The following is a 7,027-nucleotide window of genomic DNA, read 5'->3' as shown; positions in this document are numbered from 1 at the left end:
TTGTTCATATCAATTGCTCACCACTTCTGTCTGTCTGTCTGTCTGTCTGTCTGTCTGTCCTTCCTCTAAAATAAATAAAAAATGCGAAAAATAAGCAAATAAACAATATATAAATGAATTAAAAAAAATACATATAATTGACATAATAAAAAAATACAATCACTGTAAAGCCAAATGTTAAAAGTAATCAATTAAACTGAGTACCTTAAGTTCATTAACTCTAAAAATAAAAAAACCCATAAAGCCCTGTTACTTAAATATATTTAGGTAGTGTAAAATGTTAAGGATTAATGATAAAGCATAAATGAAATAACTTTTTTAGGAAAAACTTAACTGTAATGAGGAAGTTATTGTGCAGATTTTTTTTACAATGTGACTCCATTAGCTAATTAGTTGACAGTGGGTTTTTCTATACAGTAACTGTGACTCTGTAATTGAGGTTATTGTTTTTAACCCTGTAATGCCAAATGTATCGTATTTGATACATACAGTTTCTGAAATGTTTTGCGTCTGACACCTTTTGCATAATTTAATGCTAAAAACTTTGCTCAAAATCCTATTGTACACAATCAGATATACCGGTACCTGATAACAGAGGGCAGAAGACTACACAAAAAATAATCTTGACTTATCGCATAGTAATAAATTACTAATAACAAAAATGTATTTCTGTTTTTTTATTTTTACATATTTTGTTAAAAGGCCAAATAAGGACTTCAAACCAAAAAAAAAGTAATTTTCTGTTTTGTTTTATTCTTGGTTTGGGCTTTAAAGGGTTAAGAAAGAATGCAATGTTGCTGTAAAGTGAGTTGATGAAGAGTCAAAACTGTTAGTTGTATGATTATTATGTGTGCCTTTAAAATTAAATAGTTTCCCATGTTACCAGAAAAGTTAATTAGATTTGTCTGTTCTACTCAATAATAAACATAAATGATTTATTGTAATGTTTCCTCAAATTATTTAAATTCAACTGCTCAAGTTTTACAGTTTAGAATCATCACCAATTAAACTATAAAAGTAAAGAATAAAAATATAAAGACTATAAGTATAAATTATGTCTCATACATGTGTTTTTAAATTATAATAAAAGTAATAAGACAAACAATAATTCAAACTGGTAAAAGACAAAAAAAGAGCAATAACAGAATAACTTTAATGATAATAATTAAGTCAAGATTAATGATCAGCAACATTTAAATAACAGTTAAATAAAAAATCACATGCATATAGATATGCCATGACATGCGATGCTACAAGGGAAATCCTTTCAAAAATATGAATCATATCAAAGCTCTTGTTTATTAAACATAACTTCTTATTAACATATGAAATCATATAAAAGTTGGGAATTTACTTTTATTTTCAAATTAGATGGGAGGGGAGGGGATGGGGGGCTCATAGTATATTACATGGAAAAAATACAAAGTTGCTTAGATTAATAGAACCATTTCATTTTCTTTGCCCACTGCTGTTGAACCCCCTGGTTTCTGCCACTAGATGGAGCAAATGAAGCATCAACTCTGGAAAAAAGCGCCCCAACCTTTTAAATACGCTTTTTAAAAGGTTTTTCTGATCAGAATCAATCTGATAGTGGGATCCAGAGAAGTGAAGCTTGTGAATTAAACTCGCTTTCTGTTTCTTATGCAACAACACTCTTCATCAGGCTGACAGCAGTGGGACAAACTGCTCTTGTTTGGGCATCAGAATGAGGATCAATTAGCACATGGTTACCATTAAATTGAGGGAAATTTGAACTAAAGTAAGGAAATATTGCTGGTCCTGACACTAAGGTGTCAATTGAGTTGAGGTTATGGTTATTAACTGTCAGGTTTCTGTTATGTTTTTCTTTTGAGTATTCAGTCTTGCTTTACTTCTTGTTTTCTAGTGTTAGTGGTTTTATTTGTATTTTGCTGTGTTCTTTGTTTTTTTTCCAGTAACTATCCAAGTCGAGGGTTCTGTTATGCTTTCTTTTGAGTGTTTAGTTTTCTTTTCTCCATGTTTTATAGTCCTAGTAGTTTAATTATTATTTTGTTGTTATTTCCAGTCTTCCAGCTTTCTATTTTTTGCCCTCTGCTGCCCTCTTATGTTCTCTTTTTTCCCTAGCTCTTTCCCGCTCTTGTTCTGTGCACACCTGCTTCCAGTTTCCTCATTAGCCCTCTCTTTGTCTCAGTCTCCTTTAAAAAGCCTTTCTCTTCAGTTCCTCTTTGCTGGATCCTCGTCAAACATGCTCCAACTCCTTCTCTCTGAGCCTTCCTCCTTATGATAGTGATTCCTCTGATGTCTCCATGGTTTCTGGTACATTTTGACTAGTTTTTATGTTTTGATTTTTGGACTCCTGGTTTCATGTTTGTTTGGACTCTGTTTTTGTACTTGGATTTTTGGATAACCTGCCTCTGTTTTCTGTGTACTCATTATTAAATCCACAAGAGATTCACCTCTGCCTCCCTTCCTCTGCTTTTGGGTCAACTAACCATAGCCAAATCGTGACATTAACAGGTAATGGGTTAGGTTTAGGGTTAGGGCATAGAAAGGGGTGAAAATGTCTGAAAATCACAGGATATAAATGGTAGCCAGCACATTTGACTGAGTATAGGTGAGTGTTTGTTTGTGGGAGGGTTATAGACTGATATATACGTGTTTCTGCATTAAAAATTAAAATTCAGCCGTGAGCCCTTTTTAAAAATCCCGTCTCATTTTACACACAGTCATCTCCCACTGCTCTCCACACCTGTGTGCAGGTACAAGACAGCAAAGGCCACCAAACCCACTGGGACTGTGCCATCCAGATATAAGCTGAGCTTTGCATTAAGTCATCCAGAACAGCTCTGTATGCAACACAACATCATGAGTGCTTGTTTGTATCTCAACATTTTTTGTTTGGTTTTTAGTTCTACTTTTCAGTCTCAAAGCACCTCTATAAATATCTCAAATCCCATAAAGTCAGAGCCAACCTGCTCTCGAAATACCGTCTGAACGAAGATACGGAACTAATATTTACAGGAATGGTTTGGGGTTTTCATGGTGAAGGTGGGAGGCAGTCTCTAATTTCCTGAAACAATTTTATGAACATTAATTCAAACACACGTTGACCTTCTAAAGTTCTGTTTCCTCCTTTTTCCCATTTCTCTGCTGTATATTGAACTGGCTTCATTGTTATGCCGCAGCAGAGATATAATGAGAATTTTTCTAGGTATTATGGACTGGATAAGCAGCTGGATGACCTCTTAACGACTTGTAATTAGAAAATAATCAACCCCAGTTCTTTCTACTGCCTTTTGACTGACAGTCTGGATAGATGGTGTGTTAAATTTTATTCTGGTTAATGATGTGTGTTTTAAAATAAACTACTAAAAACACAATCAAAATTATTTGACCCTAAGTCTTGCCACCTTGGTTAAAGAGGCTAATCTTATTCTTAAATCAAATGTACAGCGACTTCAAGACTTGTTTGATCTACAGTTTGCTGTTTGAATAATAAACTTGGAATTAGTTATCGCATGTTTAGATTTATCACGGCCTGGTGTTCTTCTGAAGGCTGGTTTCCGCTCGCAGAGCCTTCTGATGCCAAAGCAGGAGTGGATCCTTCCTAGGCAGGCTCCTTCATCATCGCGGCTCCTGTGTGACAGGGGGCCTCAGAGAGGCAGTAAGATGACACATTTGTCCTCGCAGCTCTATTCCCCTCAGATGAAGAATAAATGGCAGTCTAAACACACAAGCAGGAGGATGGATGACAGCCCAAGTGTCTAGGATCAATTTGCCACAAATTAGCTACAGTGATGCTTCATTTCTCCACATAAATAGCTGCATCTGAAGGGAGTATTTTGGAAATATTCCGGCTTTTACACCGGAAATCCGTGCTGCCTCTTGTGCTGCATATATTTCCTTCAATAATCTTTTTTTCATGAAGAGCTTTTTTTGACAGCCGGTGCTCTGGAGCTGAATAGGTTTTGTTAATAAAACAAATAGATGCTTTGGTTGCATTTGTTTTTCTCACAAATCTCTAACTTTGGAAATGATTTTTCCATTTTTCCATATAATTTGTGTTAAAAATAAAGTGAAATTAATTGGTCTGGAAATAAAAGTAATCTCTGGCTGAAAGCCGATAAAGCGGTAAGTTTATAAAGATTTATGATAATTTATAATTGATATTTTATTGAAAGATGTAGTTCAGGTTTAAATTAATCATAGATAATAATTAACGGATAAAATAAATAAAGTAGATGCTTTAAAACCCAGGGTTAGCGTGAGGGGTGGTTTACTGGTGCCAAACCAACTGTTCTTGATGAATATTAATAAATCTTGGTTTCCAGATAATAAGGATCCATTACAGTGCAGATTGATATTAGGGGCTATGGCAAAGCAAAGTCAATTGCAACTGTTACTGTTCATCACTTAGGGAACAATTCTAAAAGGTAATTCCTAAACTATCTGAAGGGCAGAAAGATCATTCCTATGTAGAAAAGTACCTTTGGAAGATGCCAGGAGTGGAAATGCCCACATGTTCAGCACCTTTTCAATAGGTAAAGCACAGAAAACTTAACAAAAACCCCCAAATCTCCACCCCAGACGCTCCAGAATCTCAATCATCCGATTTAGGCTTCATCCTTACAAAGACAAACATGGTATATTTTCAGAAACGGCTTAGAAAAAAGTTGCATCCATGCAATTTTACACAGCAGCAACAAAAAACGCTGTAGTACATGCAGGCCTTTTGGTGTTGCTGTGACACCGCCATAGAATCTTGTCTTATTTTCTCCGTTTTCCATGCACTCTTTCCTGTCTCTTGCTTTCTCTTTCCCCTTAGTTCTTTTACCCTCTATTTTTATCACCTCAATTTCCGTCTCCTTGTCCATTGTATACGATTTTACCCTCTAAATAATTTTCAATAAAGTTTCATATACAGGCTGGCTAGTTGAAAATCACCCATCCTGTAAACAGGAAGCTTTGGTTCATATCCCAGCTGAAGGGAATGGGCTACCATTGTGGGTCCTTAGGCAAGACCCTTCACGCTAGTGCCTGCTTTGAGGAGTGGCGGCCTAGTGGTTAGGACATAGCTTGAAATCAAAGGTTCTGAGTTCAAGCCTCACTCCCACAGACTAACAAGACACCCCACACTGCTCCCCGTGCCCCGCACAATGGCAGCCTACTAAAAATGGTTCTGTATTTGTATGTACTTGTGCTATGTACAATAAGAAGCTGGGGGAAAAAAAGAAATATACAAGTAACAAGCAGAAGCTTATGGCAACAGTCATAATGGTCTGCTTGTGAAAGCAAAGGTGTTGAGCTGTAGGACATTGAATCAAAGAGCATTGTTAGCATAACACGAAACAAAAAGGACAAAAAAAACAAATAAAAAATCAACATAAAACATTACTACACCCTTAGGGCCTGTCCCAATCAATGGGTAGGGTTACCCACTTACCCCTTACCCACAACTCACTACATTTGTGCCTGTGGAGGTCGACCAAGTCCCATCTGAAACCAATTAGATACGAGTGCGATTGGCTTATAAGGTCCTCCACAGCCAGTCAGGCACTATTGCCCACTCAAGCAGAGTGTGTGCCTCGGCATGGAGGAAGGAATGTATAAATGGAAGTTTTGCATATACGTTGCACACTTTCACTGAGTAAAAAAATACCTCACCAACAAGTATTATTTCACACAGGCTATATAAACCATTTCTTTAAGGGTGCAAATGTTTTGAGAAGTTATCACACTGTTTGGTACTAAGAAAATTAATAATCGAAAACCCTAAAATGTTGCCCTTGTTTGATATTTTTCCTTGGTTTATTAAAGTAGCTGTGATATTATCACTTCTTATACAGGACAGAAAGGTTAAAATCAACATCACACATTGATTTACCTGTTAAAGCAGCAGGTATTAGCTGGAGCTGAACCAGGGATATAGCAGGTGGTTCAGATGAAGCTAATAGGAGGAGCTTCATGAAATCTAACATGAAATTTAAGGTTTCTTAAGACTACATTTCTTACCAATAACAAAATTCAAACATCACATGAAAATCATGAGTGTCATATATGAAAGATTTAATACTTTATGTTATTAAGTCCTCAAAATATTTACAAAGGATTTGGTTGCAAAACTATGAACATTTAAATAATGAATTTCCTTTATATACCTGCAGGTTATACTGAAAGCAACAACTAAAAGTAGAGCATAGCAGCTGCTCTCAATTTCAAAATATCCCAACTGGACCAGAGGCGACAATTTGGTGTTAGAGAGGAGGAGGGGGTAGGGTCAAGTGATAGACAGTAAAGGAGTCATTGCCGGCAGACACAGATAGATGACCTCCCTTTAATAAAGACAATTTGGACTGAAATTGGGGTTCTTTTGCTATAAAGGTTATGGGCTTGAGGAGAAGCTTAGAAAGTGTCTGATGGTTTTTCTTCTCAATAGGAAACGTTGCGGGACGTTGCATCAGGATTCCAGTAAAACCTGAGCACCATTACCACAGAATTCACTGGTCTTCCTCTGGATTTTGAAACCTTTCTGGCATTATTTCTACGGCCCAATCAATACTTACAGTATTTGATTTCTTGAAAAGTACAAAGAAGCTTCCTGTATGAGACTTTTTCTGCTTATCAAGCCAAGAAGATGCTGAAAGCCAGTGTGGAAAATGCAAAAAGCACTGATGCCTGTAACATTTTTTTGTTTTGTTTAGACAGTAAAGAATATAATGGGTTTTTAAAATTAAGGGTACAGAAAGGTGAAATTACAAATAATAAAAAGGTTTCTCTCAGTCTCTGAAAGTATCTTCCAATCATCCACACCACAAACACTCACACTTTTAAAGAGAGATGTGTAAAAATCATTAAAGAAAAAATATTTTGCAGCATCATAAGGGAAAAAAATAGAAAATATAACCTTCAATTTTAATAAACCTATTAAGTGTGATTCATAGAATAAAAGCTATCACAGTTAGAGGCACCCCATAACAGTTCCTATTATCAAAGCATTTTTTTTCATTAATATCCATATGGAGTTGCATCAGTCTTAAATATAATGTTA

Source organism: Cyprinodon variegatus, unplaced genomic scaffold (genome assembly GCF_000732505.1).
Source record: "Cyprinodon variegatus isolate N-32 unplaced genomic scaffold, C_variegatus-1.0 Scaffold391, whole genome shotgun sequence".
NCBI lineage: Eukaryota > Metazoa > Chordata > Actinopteri > Cyprinodontiformes > Cyprinodontidae > Cyprinodon > Cyprinodon variegatus.
Note: the sequence above shows the minus strand (reverse complement) of the source record.